This window comes from Arachis stenosperma, chromosome 7 (genome assembly GCF_014773155.1).
Source record: "Arachis stenosperma cultivar V10309 chromosome 7, arast.V10309.gnm1.PFL2, whole genome shotgun sequence".
NCBI classification, from domain to species: Eukaryota; Viridiplantae; Streptophyta; class Magnoliopsida; order Fabales; family Fabaceae; genus Arachis; species Arachis stenosperma.
Genome location: NC_080383.1, coordinates 7,172,571 through 7,189,546, shown reverse-complemented (window position 1 = coordinate 7,189,546; position 16,976 = coordinate 7,172,571). Strand labels below are relative to the sequence as shown.

At 36.6% G+C, this 16,976-nt stretch overlaps 1 long non-coding RNA gene and 1 pseudogene across 1 annotated transcript; one reads left to right on the top strand and one right to left on the bottom strand.

Moving 5' to 3' along the window:
- Positions 1-1,867: 1,867 nt before the first annotated feature.
- LOC130941089 (uncharacterized) lies at positions 1,868-3,963 on the bottom strand. Its single transcript, XR_009070546.1, has 2 exons — positions 3,441-3,963; positions 1,868-2,838 (listed from the first exon to the last, which is right to left on the bottom strand). It is a non-coding gene; the product is annotated as an uncharacterized LOC130941089 (long non-coding RNA).
- Positions 3,964-10,413: 6,450 nt separating this feature from the next.
- LOC130939315 (uncharacterized) lies at positions 10,414-16,046 on the top strand (annotated as a pseudogene).
- The last annotated feature ends 930 nt before the right edge of the window (positions 16,047-16,976 follow it).

Below are 16,976 nucleotides of genomic sequence, written 5' to 3'. Positions count from 1 at the left end.
CCTCAAACATACCAACCACAGCCTCAAGCCCATCCAATCCAACACGGCCCCCGGCTCAAATAACTCAATCATCAACCAATTCATCACAAACCAACCAATCAAACACAATCACAATTAATGTAGTTCAAGCACAATCAATAGAAATTACAACGAATATAACAGTTAGCAGTTAACATAAGTATTCACATAGGCAAACCAATTATAATATGCACACCCAAACAATGTCACATAAATACAAATGATGAATGTCTGTCCTACTGGCTGTGATATCACATTGTCAGTTCAATTGCCAGCCCGACACATTCCCATGAGAATGTTGCCTTTCGGTCACGAATATAAATGGGAACCCCCAGGGATATCGTGTCCGGCACACGGTCCAAGGATATAGTGCCCGGCACACTCTTCTGATTTCGAAAGGATGTGAGCGGGATACTCTGCCTCCGACCTCACATCTCTCAACATAAGCAGGACGAACCTAGCCCCTATGCCTACAACTCAGTGCAAGCGGGATGAACCCGGCCCTTACGCCTACCAACAATATCTCATCAATATCAATAAAATCCAATATCAATCAGGCTCAATGTGTTATTTCAAAAATCATCTTTGGCCCATTTACTTCCAACTAACAAACGTATTCAATTCACATCTTTCCAAAAATCACTTTTCAAAATAATGGAGCCACCTTCCACATCTTTCCAAAACTTCCAAACAATTTCAAATCCATGCCAAATTAAAATCTCTTTTGAAAGACTCAAAATCATTCATTTTAAATCAGGATTTGGTGATAAAAATTCTTCAACAGAGTCTCAGAACTTTAGAGGAGAATAACCTAAATCATTTCCTTAAATTCATTGAAAATCTCTAAAATCTTAGCTTCTTGATTTAAATAAATAAAATAGAATTTAAACTAAAATCATGTATCTAAATCTTCCGAACCAATTTCAAAAACCAACTTACTTAAACCAAAATTAAATTCCTTTAAACCGAAATCCAATTTTCAATTTCATTCTTAAACCGGTTTTTAAAGGCTCGGAAATGGTTTCAGTTTAGCCAAATCAAAATACTAGAGAATACTTCAAACTTTTCCTAACACGTCGTCCAGTGAAATTAGTTAATCGAAATTCAAGTTTCTTTAAAATCCACTAAATCTCCTCCAAATTCGTTTTGAGCTTATCCCGAGAGAAGCTAATGTCGTGGCAGATCGGTTGGCAAAGATAGGATCTGGAGGTAGCGAAGCCGATGAGGTTCACCTTTGGCACTAGCCGCCAAAGGTGGTTTGTCCTCTCTTGCTGTTAAGAACCTGATTTCTTTTCTTTTTCTTTTCTGCTCTTTTGTTTTTTCTCTTGGTTGTTCACAAAAAAAAAAAATTCAAAACATAAGAATTTTCATTTTTAAATCGACTTTAAAGCATAATTCTTTTCTTAAATAAATTACGTTAAAAATATAGTAGTTTTCTTAACAAAATAAGTTCAAACATAATTCATTTATCAATAATTAAATTCAAAGGAAAATTTATTATTTTCAAAACAACGTTTTCAAACAAAATCTCGAATTTTTATAGAAATTTCGGTAACACATCTCCCCTAAAACTTGGACTTTGCCACCCTTTTCGGGTTCCAACCAAACCAACCATCAACCATTTTCAGCGGATCAAGACCAAATCAGTTTCCAATAAGTAAAATTTAGTCTATCAAGTAATAAAATCATTTCAATTCAAAACAATAAGAAACCTCCATTTTAACAAAATCAGACATTATTTCAATCCAACAAACAATCATATTCATCCAAGACAAATTAGACAATTCATAAGACTTACATAATCACCAGAATACATTTCGCACATCATATCTATTTATAACAATTCCAATTTAAAATAAATTATTTTTAGAAAAGTCCCTAACTCGACTTGTCGAAACCATAATCCAAACGCATCAACCGAACTCTTTTCTCTCATCCCGGAACTAATGACAACCACAAACTCAGCCCCTGATCACTTTCACAGCACTCACAGCAACTTAAAAGCGACATGCAACATACAGAACTCGAACCTATGTTACCAAACCTCAGAGTTCATCACCAAAAATAACATAATACTAACGCAGGGGTTTTTCGAAACATAAACACTTACTGAAACAAGAAAACAAAACATCAGCGGTTGCTGAACCTGTTTGACGGCAGCCCAGTAGCCACCTCAAATGGCAGCGGTGACCAAAATTCCGACGACGATGACTGTAACTAACATCCAGTGATGATAAAGCTCCTGAAAAATCAAAGGAAATAAAAGCCAACTTAAAATCCTTACCGGCAGTGGATCTCAGTGGCGGCAGTAGCGGTTCTCGGTGGAAGCAATGGCGGCGTGGAGCTTTGGCGACGCAGCAGTAGCGCGGGCGTAACGACAGCAAGGCCAACAACGCGGTGGCAAAAGCAGCTCCGCGACGGTTCTCTCTCGGGCGTCCTCTGTTTGTGACTCCAACGGTGGATTTGACGACGGACCTAAAGGCAAGGCGAGCTCCATCTCTTCTTCGCGAACGGCGACGTCATCTAACAGCAGGGAGGACGAACAGCAGTAGCGCAAGCAACAGGACGCAGTGGCAGCCTCCCTCCAACTGTGGCTCCCTCACAAGCTCTCTCTCTTCCTCTGCTCGATCTCTCTCTTTCTTTGTCAGTGTTGGTGGCAGTGGCAGGACGAGCTCGACGGCGAGGCGTGGTGGCGCGGCGACGACCCTCCTCCTTTCCCTCTTCCCTTTTTCTCCGTGGATCCCTCTCCTCTCTTCCCTTTCTGTTTCTTTTTCTTTTTTGAAGAAGTTGTTCTGTTATGTTGTATTTTGTGTAGGTTTGCTGAAGGAAAAAAGAAAGGTAGCGGCTAGGGTTTCATTTTGGAATAGGGAAAAAGTCTGTGTTAATAAAATTAGGGTTTGTGTATAAAATTGTGGGTTTTTGGGTTTAATTTCTGTAAGATAATTTTAATAAAATTGGAGTATTAATTTAAAAAACTAATTTAATCTCTAAAATTACTTTAAAATATTATTTGTTGTATAAAAATATTAATTGATTCTCAATCAATTTCTCTAATTGAAAATACATAGTAATATAACTAATTTTCTTTATCCTTAAAACTTATAGTGTTGAATTATGAAAATATAAATATTTAAATTAAGTCATATAAAATTCTTATTATTTAACAACTACTAACTTTAAATTGTAAATAGAAAATAATCCATAATTATAGAGTTAGGATAAAAATTCTTAATTTATTTTAAATCTAATTAATCAAAAATGCCTTTAATGATTTTTAATAAAATAATTTCTGAAATTAAAACTGTAAATAAATATAAAATTTTAAAATTAGTTCATAGTAAGACTTTTTAAAAGTTCTGGGTCTTACAACAAGCATCATTCACATAAACACAAACATATAATTATAGTAACTTAACCCCTACCTCAATGGAATCCATCCTTACTCAAGAAATCGGTTCTAGCTTTATTTCAATTAGCTTTGGCCAGCTTGAAAGGAGTTTTTGGAGGATGGTTGGTGTGAATTTCATTGCAAAATTTTGAAGAAAAGATCTTGGTGAAGATGGTGAGGCTGCTGGTTCCTCCCCCTTCAAGCTTTGATTAGCTTCCTCTCTCACTCACGTTCTTTAATTTTGATTTTCACAAGAAGGATGGAAGGAACTCACCCACACTCATTCCCTTTTCTTTTCTCAGTTCAGCTCTCTCTTTCTTTTCTCTCTTATTAAGGCTCAAAAACTGAACTCTAACAAGGCTATTTAAAGGGCAATGGGTAGTGGATTAAATGATGGTTTGGTGATACTAATGCAAGGAAGTGAACACACGTTTGATTGCATGCTTCCTTCATTAACTACTTCCTAATGATTCATCACTCTTGGCCAATATCTGGAGGAGGTTCAACCAACAAGAAGAGAAGAGAGAGAGTGGTTAGTATTGGTTAAGTAGCTAATCTAGAGAGAGTGGTTTGGTTAGGAAAAAATTCGATTCAGTTTAAGTTTGGTTAGATTTTAATTAGGCTAAGTATTTTGGTTCTTTATTTTTCTTCTAAATAATCTTTCTAGTGGCTTCATGAATTTATATTAAAGGTAGCTTCCTTGAAGGTTTGGCCAAATTGCCGAAGAGAGGAAAGAAAACGGTTCAATAATTAAACCGTAAGATTACTGTTTTCAAACCAAACAACCGGCAACTGAGATATTAACCGCAGAGAGTATCTCAACTCTGAATAAAATTTAGAATATTCTACTAAGCTAAAATTGTTAAGAATAGCTAGTAACAAAGATTCAATAGATGAATTTAACTCGACTGTTCAAATTCATTGTTATTGATACGATTTTTGGCTTAGGACACGCTTTTATCTCTCACTGTATATCTATTCTTTTCACTTATCAAGTCTAAATCCTCCTTATTATTTTCTGATGAGGTGATTCTCAGATATTTATCGAATTTCTCATCACAGAATTTCTGAGAATAACTCTATGGAGAATTGGGGTATTATAGATGGCCTCTACCGGATACCCGAGAGGTCAGACACGACGAAAGGGCCCGGCTTGTACTTATCTAAATAAGTAACTGCCTCCCCAAATCTTTCCTACTATCTCTATCTCATCTAGAAGATAAGATCTCAACAAACTGTTAAAATATAAGATAAGATAGAATTACCGCCACCAGAGAGGTCATCAAACTCTACTATAAATACACTAGCATCCCCAGGTATAACTCACGTCCTACTCTACTAAAAACCTACCTAACGCCTTTGCAAACTCAAGCATCAGAGTTTCTTGCAGGTACCACTCCCCATCTCCTCACGAAAACTCGAACAGGCGGCACATCAACACCAAAGAGGTCGGACGGTGCCATATCAAGGAATTTGGACCTCACGTTCAGGCCCAAACCAACGTTTCAGGTAACTTTCGGAACATTAGCGCTCGTTGCCGAGGACCTGAAATTCATCCCATAGCGATGGCAGACAACCAGCACGAAGATGGTCACATAGCATCTGAATCCGATGACGAGCCCCAACCAGAGAGCAACGCCATTATACTGCCTCCTCCACCTGAAGTATAGGGCCCCCAAGGGGAAAGGCCATCGGCCAACCTAGGCCAATGCAGATCCATTCGGAAATCCATCATCCTGAAGAAGAAAAAACTCCACAAATCGCCAAAATACTGGGTCTCATCCGAGGCTAAAGAGATCGGTTAACAACTCAAGTACGAGGTTGAACGACAGCGAGAGGCTGAACGACAGTTACATAGAGAGGTAAGACGACGAAGGGAGCTAGAAGAAAAGCTCCTGAAGTTGGAAACCGAGACCTTTGAAACCGAACTATTTGAACAGATTAGGAAGACAACCCCTAGGTGGAGAATATCCATTCTCAGAAGAGATTATGCGGGCCAAAGTACGCAGGAATTTCAAAACCCCCGATATGGACCTCTACGATAGAACGACCGACCCTAGACATCATCTCAACACCTTCAAAAGTAGGATGTATCTGGCTGATGCCTCTGATGCCACCCGCTGCAAAGCATTTCCGACCACTATGACCAAAGCAGGCATAAATTGGTTTGACACCTTACCCCCAGGTCGGTCACTAGCTTTGACAACCTGTCCCGGAAGTTCCTGACTAGGTTCTCCATCCAGAAGGATAAAGCGAAACACGCACCGAGCTTGTTAGCGATCAAACAAGAGGTCGGGGAAACCTCCAAGACTATATGGAAAGGTTCAACAAAACATGTTTAGAAATCCAAACCCTACCCACTAAAGCTGTGATCATGAGACTAATCAACGGCCTCAAAGAGGGGCCTTTCTCCCAGTCCATATCTAAACGACAACCGACTTCCCTAAATAAAGTTCAAGAAAGGGCGGAGAAAGACATTAATATGGAAAAAATATTTTGACTAAGGAAACCTTTTTCTCGGCCAAATCTGCCTACCAAGCTCGGGAGAAGGAGAAGGAAAACTGATTGCTAATTGAAAAGGACCCTACAAAATATAGAGATCTTAGGCAAATGTTACTACAAAGTGTCCGACCTCCAAGGACGAGAGCTCCCGAGGTCCTGGTACACATGTAACCTAAGAAGGTACTACAGCTAAGCAGTGAATCTCGTGCAAGGTGCACTCTTTTTTTCCGATCTCAGGGTTTTTAATGAGGCACTAGCACGGGGTTAGGGGCACTCAATCCCATTGCACACAGATTTTTGTAAAGGAGTTTTTTATTTTACTAATAAAAATTTCTATTTCTTTCATTCCTATTTTTTCAAAAGTTTTCTACTTAAGACGTATTAACTTAAACTCGACAAAACGCAAAAAATCATTGTCTGACCTAAATTCGGTTGGCAAGATGAAGCGACGAGGTACAAATTAATGTAAGAAGTTATATAAACAACTCATATGAAGCAATCTCAACGAGATCAGATAAAAAACAAGTCATAAAAATAACTTGATAAAGACCGATTACTCGAAGTCAGACCTATGAAAGGAAACTCAACATCTCGAAAAACCTAGCTCTATTTTAAAGACAAAAAGATTTTTTTCGAAAAAATAAAGAGCAATTTGAGCACTATTTATAAGAATTTCAAAGAACAAATGTTTAAATTTTCAAACAGGTCAAAAACCCGACCTTCACAGAAAGGAGCACCCGACGTCTAATCAGAAGCCACAAAATGCTCAAGCCCGACCTATATAAAGATCAAGACTCAAGCAGGGGTACTGTTCATATCCTGACTCAAATTATAAAGCCAGGCCCAATAAAGACACAAGACCCACGTTAAAGGATGGCCTCTACCAGATACCCGACCTCTTTGAGAGGTCAGACACAACGAAAGGGACCGGCTTATACTTATCTAAATAAGGAACTGCCTCCTCAAATTTCTCTTACTATCTCTATCTCATCTACAAGATAAGATTTCAACAAACTCCTAAAATATAAGATAAGATAGAACTACCGCCACCAGGGAGGTCATCAAAATCTACTATAAATATACTGACACCCCCTCCCCCTAGGTGTAACTCACGTTCTACTCTACTAAAACCTACTTAAAATTTTTGCTAACTTAAGTATTGGAATTTCTTACAGGTACCACCCCCACCTCCTCACGAGAAATTTAAACAGACGGCACATCGATATCAAAAAGGTCGAACACGGTCATATCAAGAGATTTGAATCTCATGTTCAAACCTAAACTGACGTTTCAAGTAACATTCAGAATAATATATAATATTTAATTTATTTTTAACATATATTTTATATTAGTTAGTTGGACTAATAAATCTAAAATAAAAAAGATATTTACCTTATAAAAGTCTTCGTCAACTTATTGCATTGAGTGCTGTATGCGCTCAATCAAAACCCTTTTCAAGTCGTCGGTCGTGATAAAGACGTGCTATTTGCACACTCAATTTATGAAGCCTTTTGTTCATTTGGCATGTTATTACTAATTAGTGGTCCCACTTGAGCATCCATGTTGATTAAGATAAGTGGGATAGGAAATTTGAGAGCAACACGAGAACAACAGAAGTCTTTACAAAATTACAATCGACTTCAACTTCTAATAATCCTAATTATGCCACTAATAAGTTGGAATCCTCCCTAATCTGAGAATTATAAATTTTTTCCTTTACAAGGTAATTAAGTATTTTGTTTGATCTGATACAAGGTATGTATATCAAAATAATATAATCTTACAAAGTTCGAATAATAAAAAATCTTAATATTGTGCTATTAGTTAAATATTAAGCTTATCTTGACCAAAAAAAAAAATATATTAAGCTTATAAATCTTCCAAAAAAAAAACTAACATTAAGTTTATTGTCTCTATAAATTAGTATTATTATTTATCAAAAGGGCCATTGTTTATTCTTGTTGCTTCTTCATTCTTCATCTATCATACATAAACTTGCCACGTGTATTTCGAATTAAGAGTGATAAGTTATGCAAATAGTATCTTTTCACTATTCTTATTGAATTTTTTTTTTATTATTTTTTCTTTTTTTTTTAATTACCAAAAAATGTTAGAGGACCAACTAATTTTATGATTTGTAATTATTAATTAGTTATTAATAAATTTTTTAATAGTATAAAATTTTATTTAATAATAAAAAATTACTCATTTTTCTTTTACAGGCAAAGTATTTATCAAATTTTAATAAAAATGCTTGCTAGACCATTACATTCTTTCTTATGCACATTCTTTTATTTCTGCTTACACGACAAATTCAAAGATATGCATTTCAATTATATTCGCTCCCTTTTATTTTATTATTTTTTTCAATAGCTTTGACTGTAAATTCAAACATTGTAATATAAATATACAAAATGAATTTTTTTCATTAGAACCGTAGTTTTCTTTTCCAATTTATTATCATATGGTAACTTAGTCACTTCATTAGAAAATTAGAAAATGAAAACTCAAGTCTCCAACTCACAGAATATTGAATTCCACATACTATATAAGTTATCGAAAAAATAAACAAAGAAAATTGGATTACATTTAAACTATATTTTGTGTGAGGAAACCGAATTATTGATTCTAGTTTTGTTGTTCATGAAAATCATGTATAAAATTGTCTTTCACATGGATTTCTAACTTGATTATAGTTTGATTATAAATAGAGCTGAGTTTGTAATATAATGTTGGAATGTGGTGTAAACTTTTAATAGATGCAATAATGCAAGTATGTGATGAGGTTGTGGAAAAAATGAGGAGTGATAGGTGTCAGTAACTTTTGTGATTGATAATCATCAAGTAGTCATCAATAATATTTTTAATAGTGTGACATTTCATCCAATGGTGTAGGATTACTCATTTTTTTTTTGCTGATTACATGCTGGCCAAAATTTAATAAAGTTGCTGGCCCGTAGACTATTTCAAAAAAAAATTGCAGCTGAGGCTTGGCACAGATGGAGGATTTCTACGCCTCTCATCAAGCTGCACCCGGATTCAAATCCCAGCTGAGGCTGGATTGTTGCAAGAACCCATAGTACCCATGTAGTGTGTATGAGTGTGTTGTGTGGGTGTGTAAAACATGGGGTTAATGATGAAGAACAACCACCTTCAGTATTTCCTGAGACAAAAGAATCATTATTTGGGTGGAAGCAAAGCAGTAGCGGGATTTGCATGTGGAGTGGTGTTTGGGATGTTCCTTGGAGCCCTTGTGGCTTGCCTGACTTCTTTGTGGCTATACTTAACAAAACATGCACATTAATTGCAGATCAGAGGCCATGCAAATTGCAGGAGACTGTGTTAGCTTCTTGTGTTTTTCTTCTTCTTTTTTTTTCTTTTTTTTTTTTCTGTAATGATGTGAACTATTCTGTTTTTTTGAATAAAATATGCTATTTCTATTAATAAATAAATTCTACATGAGTCAGCATCTATTATTTCAACTTCTTGTGAATTAGAGATAAGAAAACCTAATCATTGATCTGTTTAATTTGCTTTTGTTTTTGATTTAAAATGATTTGTCATAGCTTTCTTCAGTTATATATAGCTTACAAATGTATTTGACTACTCATACATTCAGATCTCAATCATATCAAAATTTTCAAATTAAAAAGAATCGAAGCTAAACTTAATTGAATATACAACATAGTAGGATCATTCTATAAATTTTGAATTTGTCAAACGGGTTAGATTTAGAATGTTATTTTCGATTTACAAAAAACAACCACGGCTTGACAAATGTAAGTGAAAATCGAGATTCTTTATAAAATTAAAAGAATAAATTAAATAAGTAAAATATAAAATAATAATATAATTTAACTCATAAAATCGATCACCTGATTTAATACAGATATATTGAGATTGTAATATCAAAAAAGGATTTAAGAGATTTTAATTAACTTAAAATTTTAACTACATCATAATACTATAAATCTATGCACATATCTTGCTTATGTGTTATGTACAAATTCTTAATAAAATGCATCATATATTGTTAACTTATTATGATTAACAAATTATATATATATGCTTTTATTTAATATATTTTAAAATTTAAATCAATCCAAAATAATCTAAAAACTTTTAAGAGAGATATTAGTCTACACCTCATTGTATTTTGGTAAAAAAAAAATATAAAATAAAATTGGATTGCAAATAGAACTAATTCTCAATTCATATTATATATAATTTTAGATTTTTAGTATAATCGAATGACACTTTCATTGAAACCACAATAAAATTAGATAGGAAAAGTATAGGTAACCAACAATATTTTTAAATAATGTGTGAATAATGTAAATTAATAGGGTTAAAAGAGTAAATTAATCTTAAATTTAATTAGTAGCATTAAATTAGGGTGTAGTATATTTTTATTTGATTAGTAGTTATTCATGTTGTTCAAAATGATCATTCAAATAAAAAAAAACCCTAGCAGAGAAAGAGTATGTATTCCGTACTCAAGGAGAATGAGAGAAGGAGAGAGCGGGGACGAGCGGTTGAGGGTGAAATACAGTGAGGAAGATGGCCATGCCATCGGAAGAGATAAGGGAGAGAGCGTGGGTGGGTGTGTATCCGGTGTTAAGGAGGGTTCTTTTCGAGAGGGGTTAGAAAAGCCATACAAGGTCTCCTTTAGAGATAAAGTCATTGGTGCATAAAAGTCTAAGGCATTTGCATTAGTAGGGTCTTTATCTGGGGATGGTATCGTGACGGTGACAGGTAAGCAGGGTGATTCTCGTCCACCAAGTGTCAATTTTACCAAGGAGGCAACTGTCTAGCTGAATCTTATAAGGAAGTCATCGTGATCAAGGTGCTGGATAAGCATTATGGCTACACGGCTCTCATGCATAAGCTTCAGATAGTATGGCGCATCAAAGGAGGGTTTGATTTGTTAGATGTGGAGTTTGGATATTTTTTGGTTAACTTTGATATTGCTGCTGATCGTGAGAAAGTCATTCTTGGTGGCCCGTGGTTGATAGACGGTCACTATGTTGCAGTAAAGCCATGGGATGTGGATTTTAGGCCATACGAAAAATCCTTTAGATCAACGCTGGTATGGATTCGAGTCTCGGGACTTCCAATTTGGTGCTACCAGGAACAAGCAATGCTGCGAATTGCTTCTGCAATAGAGATTCCAGTGAAAGTAGATTTGGCCACTAAACTTGCAGAAAGAGGAAAATATGCCCGAGCTTGTGTTCAAATTAATCTTGAGTTGCCTGTAATCAAACATATTATAGTGGAGGGTGTGACTTATGAAGTGGAGTACGAGAGTTTACAGTTGATTTGTGCTACTTGTACATGGTATGGGCATGATAAATCATTGTGCATGGAGAAGGAGTCCTTGGAAGGAAACGGAAATTCTTTTGGTGATGGAAAAAATAATAAATTCCCGACACTAGTGCCACACAACAATCATGAGATTCAAAAAGAGGCTGAATCAGAAGCTCGTGATTTGGGTTAGAATCCTCGTAATTTGGGTGAGAATCCTCGTAATTTGAGTGAAAAATTAGGAGTTGTTAAAGGGAAGGATGTGGTTACGGAATCATTGGCTCCTCACGGGCCTGATGGTCATGTTAATGAGGCATGCATGGATGATGGAGAGGGTTGGCAACAAGTGCTGCGTAAGGAAAAATTCACAATGGGCCAGTCATCAGGTTTGAAGGACCAAGATGGAAAGCAGCACAAGTTTGGTTCGAGAAGGGTTCCAAGACCTAATTTTCATGGTGATGGAGGCAAATCAATTGGCATTAGGATGGGGAAGCGGAAAAAACATGAAATTGCGCCATCTCCATCGCGGAGAACTCCTGCACGTCGTGGAATTTCTCTACGGAAGCGTCCTCGGCCTTCCTTCTTGCAGAACTCACCAGTTGATAAAAATGGTGGCACAACGGAGGAAACCTTAGTAGATGGAAGCATGGCAGGTGCAGTGTCAGGGGGTCCGAAGGTGGCAATTATTGAGGATCAGAATGTGCCAGTACCGCAGGACAAACTACCTATTGAGGTTGGTGATTCTGTTTAGAGTTTATGTTCTTATTTATTCTGTCCCTATTATTTATGGATAGTTTAAATATGATTGTTTGGAATATTAGGGGTGCTTCTAATAAGTTAGCCCGGGTGCATTGTAAAGAACTTGTTAGGAAATTTAGACCTGTTTTTCTTTATTGTGGTTGAAACTCACTCCCCTTTTCAGCATTTAAAATTATTTTGAGAAAGGTTGGGGTATCACTCTGTTGGTATAGTAGAAGCAGAGGGGCATAAGGGAGGTATTTGGTTTCTATCCTCTATGAAGGGTGTTTGTTGTAAGTTCATTGATGCTTTTGATCAGGGTGTTACTGTTGAGGTTCACTTTGACAATTTAATTTGGAGGTGTAGTTGTATTTATGGCAGTCCTCAATTTAATAAAAAGGTTCTCCTTTGGGATTATCTTGTTGCATAATCCATGGTTTTTCAAGGACCTTTGATTGTTCTTGGTGATTTTAATGAAGTCAAATTTTCTCACGAATCTAAGGGCTGTCAATTTTCTCATCAAAGAGCAGACATGTTTGCTACTTCATTAGGGGATAGTAGTTTGTTTGATCTGAAGACTATTGGGAGGCGGTTTTCTTGGTACAGGAGGGTAAAAAATTATGTTGACGTGGCAAAAAAGCTTGATCGAGTCTGTATAAATAGTAGTTGGTTATCTATCTTTCCAGAGGCTTATGCAGAAATTTTAAATAGGCTTCAGTCTGATCATTGCCCTATTCTGGTGCGTTGTAAAGGTCGTCCTCAGCCTAAAGGGAACCGACCTTTCTGATTTATTGCTGCCTGGGCTACTCATCCTGGGTATAGGGATATTGTGAACCAGTCATGGTGGTTTGGTAATAGAGGGATTCATGGCAAGCTTTCATAAGTACAGAAGAATTCACTAGAGTTTAACTCGAAGGTATTTGGTAACATTTTTGTTAAGAAATGTGAATTAGAGCAGCAGATTAATTATTTACAAAAGCATTTGGAAGTGGTGGATAGTATTTATTTGCGTCAGAAAGAGCAACTATTGCTTGATGATTATAATAATACTCTAGTGCAAGAAGAGCTCCTATGGTTCCAAAAGTCCAGAGAGCAGTGGGTAAGGTTCGGGGATAGGAATACAAGATTCTTTCATATTCAAACTCTTGCGCGAAGGAAGCATAATAAGATTCATGGCCTTTTTCTCAAGGATGGAGTGTGGGAAACTGATCCAGAGGTTCTGAGTCAAGAAGCAGAGTCTTTCTATAAAAGCTTATTCTGTCATTTGGATGATGTTGATTTGGGTTGCCTTGGTGATGTGCCTCTTCCTTCTCTGAATGAGGAAGCTTGCAATAATCTTACGGCACCAGTTACTATGGAGGAAGTCAGAACAGCTGTTTTTCACATGAACTCTTTTAAAGCTCTGGGTCCTGATGGGTTTCAAGCTTTCTTCTTCAAAGAATATTGGGAGATCATTGGTCTTGATGTTTGGAAGATGGTTAAGCAGGCATTCTCCGGTGTTACTCTTGATCCGAGAATGCTGGAGACTTTACTGGTTCTCATTCTAAAGGTTGAATCACCGGTATCTATGAAAGATTTCAGGCCGATTAGTCTCTGCAATGTAGTTTACAAGATCATCACGAAGATCCTTGTTAATAGGCTTCGTCCTCATCTTGCGGAGATTGTTGGCCCGCTTCAAGGAGGATTTATTCCGGGACGAGGAACTCCTGACAACATCATTATTGCTCAAGAATTAAGTCCTCCACTTTATGAAGAAGACTAAATCAAAGAAAGGCACACTGGCCTTTAAGATTGATCTGGAGAAAGCTTATGACAGAGTTGACTGGAGGTTTTTAGCTCATACCCTTAAGAGCTTTAGTTTTCCTATTCCTACATTTAATTTGATTATGAATTGTGTCACTGCTTCTTCCTTATCTATTCTTTGGAATGGGAGTCGTCTGAATGGCTTTACTCCTAGCCGAGGTCTTAGACAAGGAGACCATATGTCACCCTATCTTTTTGTGTTGTGTATGGAGCGATTGGCATGCTTTATTAGTCATCAGGTTGATTTGGACTTGTGGGAGCCGGTTGCTATTTCTAGAGGGGGACCAAGAATATTCCACTTAATGTTTGCTGATGACTTGCTTCTATTCTGTAAATCTACAAAGAGACAAGTGCAAAATGTGATGTTGGTTTTAGAGACTTTTTGTAAAGCATCTGGGATGAAGATTAATGTGGAGAAGTCTAAAGCGCTTTGCTCTAAGAATGTCTCTGCAACAAGAAAAGAGGTTTTCACTGGGGTATCCTCTATCAGATTTGTCCAAGACTTGGGCAAGTATCTTGGAGTTACCCTTAGCCATTCTAGGGTGACTCGTTCAGCTTTCAATGGTGTTCTGGATAAGATTCGGAGTAGGCTAGCAAGCTGAAAAGGGAGTTTACTCAATCGGGCTGGTAGACTCTGCTTGGTTAATTCTGTTGCCACCGCTATTCCCACGTACCAGATGCAGGTCTCTCTTTTTCCCAAAGGAATCATTAGTAAATTGGAGTCTATGATGAGGAATTTTCTTTGGAAAGGACAAGTTGATGTAAGAGGATTAAATCTTGTTAGTTGGAAGGTACTGGTTACTCCAAAAAAATATGGAGGTTTGGGGATTAGAGATCCTTATTGTGTAAATATTGCTCTTCTTGGGAAGCTAGTTTGGACTTTTTTCCAGCAGCCAAACAAGCTTTGGGTCCAATTGTTGGATGCCAAATATCGATCATCTCTATACGACTATTTTAGTTATCCTAAGAATAAGGACTCTCCCATTTGGAGGTGTTTTTGCAAGGCTTGGGAAGTGTTAAAGGATGGGTTTGCTTGGTGTATTGGAGATTTGAACCAGAATTTTTGGTTTTCTAGCTGGAGGAGAGAAGGACGATTATCTAATGTGATGGATTATGTTCACATTTCTGATTCGAATCTCCGGATATAGGATATTTGGTCGGTTGGTAGGTGGTATTTGGATAATCTTTATTCTCCTTTATCTCAAAATCTGAAAGGTAATATTCTCTCTTACAATCCAGATGAACAAGCAGGTCCGGAAGTGGGTTGGTATTGGAGTGGGTCTGCTGCCAAAGTCTATGACTCACGCAATGGTTACTTGTGGTTGTGTAAGCAGCTGTTTGGTTGAGAGGAGCGGGAGAATTGGCTTTGGCTTTGGCTTTGGCGTCAGCTTGTTCCGGAAATGCATAAATTTTTGGCTTGGTTGTGTCTTAAGGAGGCTCTTCCTACTGCAAGTTTTTGCTTTAGAAGAGGGATGTCGTCATCGGATAGGTGTCCAATATGTCTTTCTAGCCAGGAATCGGTTTTACATTGTATTCGGGATTGTCCAAAAGCTAAGCTTGTCTGGCATAGGTTGGATATTTCTTGTCATCCTTTGGATTTGAAGAACTGGCTCTTGTATCATAGCAGAGAGCATCCATTCAAGTTCTTTTCGGGACTTTGGTGGATATGGCGAGCAAGGAATAATGACGTCTTTAATCCCCATGAAACTTGGCCTCCGGAAAAAGTGATTTGTCTGACATTAACTTCAGAAAAGGAGCTTAAGAATATTTTTGAATTACAACGTATGTCCCTTCCCTCTACTCTAACTGATTTTTGGAATCTCCATCCATTGGTACTTTTAAGATTAATTGTGATGCTAGTTATTTTGGTTCGGGTGATAGTGTTGGTTTTGCTTGTGTTATTAGAGATTGTAATGGGAGCTGGCAAAGGGGGTGTTTGGGAATGATTGAGAGTAATAGTATTCTTCAAGGAGAATTGTTTGCTATTTGGAAATGATATCTCTTAGCTTGGGATGTGGGTCAACGAGATGTTATTTGTGAGACGGATTATGTGGAAGCATTTAATCTTGTTACTCAAGATGGTTTTGGGTTTATTGATCCATTGGTGCTCAAAATAAGAGATATCATGCATTGGAATTGGCGTGTTGACCTTTGTTTGATTATGAGAGATGCAAACACGGTGGCAGATACTATGGCAAAGATGGCGATGAAGTTACAACTTTCGCATGTGGAGCTTCTTTCACCTTGGAAAGAGTTTAAGAGTAGTCTTAAACGGGACTGTCCCTCTATTTAAGCAGTTCCTTGTTTTGTTTGTTTTGTTTTTATTTGTTTAATTTATTTCAGTCACAAAAAAAAATGATCATTCAAATATTTTTAGTGGATAATTTTAATTCTAAATAAATTTTAAACATTTTAATCTTTTATTGGTTAGTATTGGCAAAAGTGTAGCAAAAAACACTGCCCAGCAATAAACTAGATTTCCCTGATTTGATCTATTTCCTATGCACTTGCTGACTTGCTCATCATCAAACTTGCTCCAATTCAAGAACTCTTTTGAACAACTGGCGGAGGATCATTCCCTTCCCTTGTTTCTCTTCTCTCAAGAAAGCATCATGGAAGAACGATGCAGATTGTTGTGATTTTGGAAGATCCAATTCCAAGTAAAGTCACTAAACTCTCAAAATTAAAATTTCCGTATTTGAATAATAATTTATTTAATGAAACAATTCCAGATTGTTGCTATTCTTTGCCTTCATTGATAATAATGGATCTTAGTGACAACAAGCTTGTAGGACCAATAGGTGTGAATTCTCTACTTATTCTATGTAATATTTGTCTCTTTCTAATAACAAACTCCAAGGTAGATTACCAAACTCACTATTTGAATTTGAAAATCTTACTGCTTTATATTTATCATCAACTCACTTGAGTGGTCAGCTAGAGTTCAACCAATTTTTAAAGTTAAAATCTTTAACTAGCCTTGATATATCTCACAATAATTTTTTCTCTATTAATTTTAATAACAATAGTGTTGACTATTTCTCCATTAGCCTGACTTCTTTATATTGAGGGTCCATTACCTCAGTCACTCAGTCTTTGGGTAATTGCACATTATTGTTGAAAGTTTTGGATCTTGCAGATAATAATATAGAGAATGCGTTTCCCAGTTGGCTAGAAATGCTTCAGCAGTTGAAGGTACTCAGTGCAAAAATAAGCTTTATGG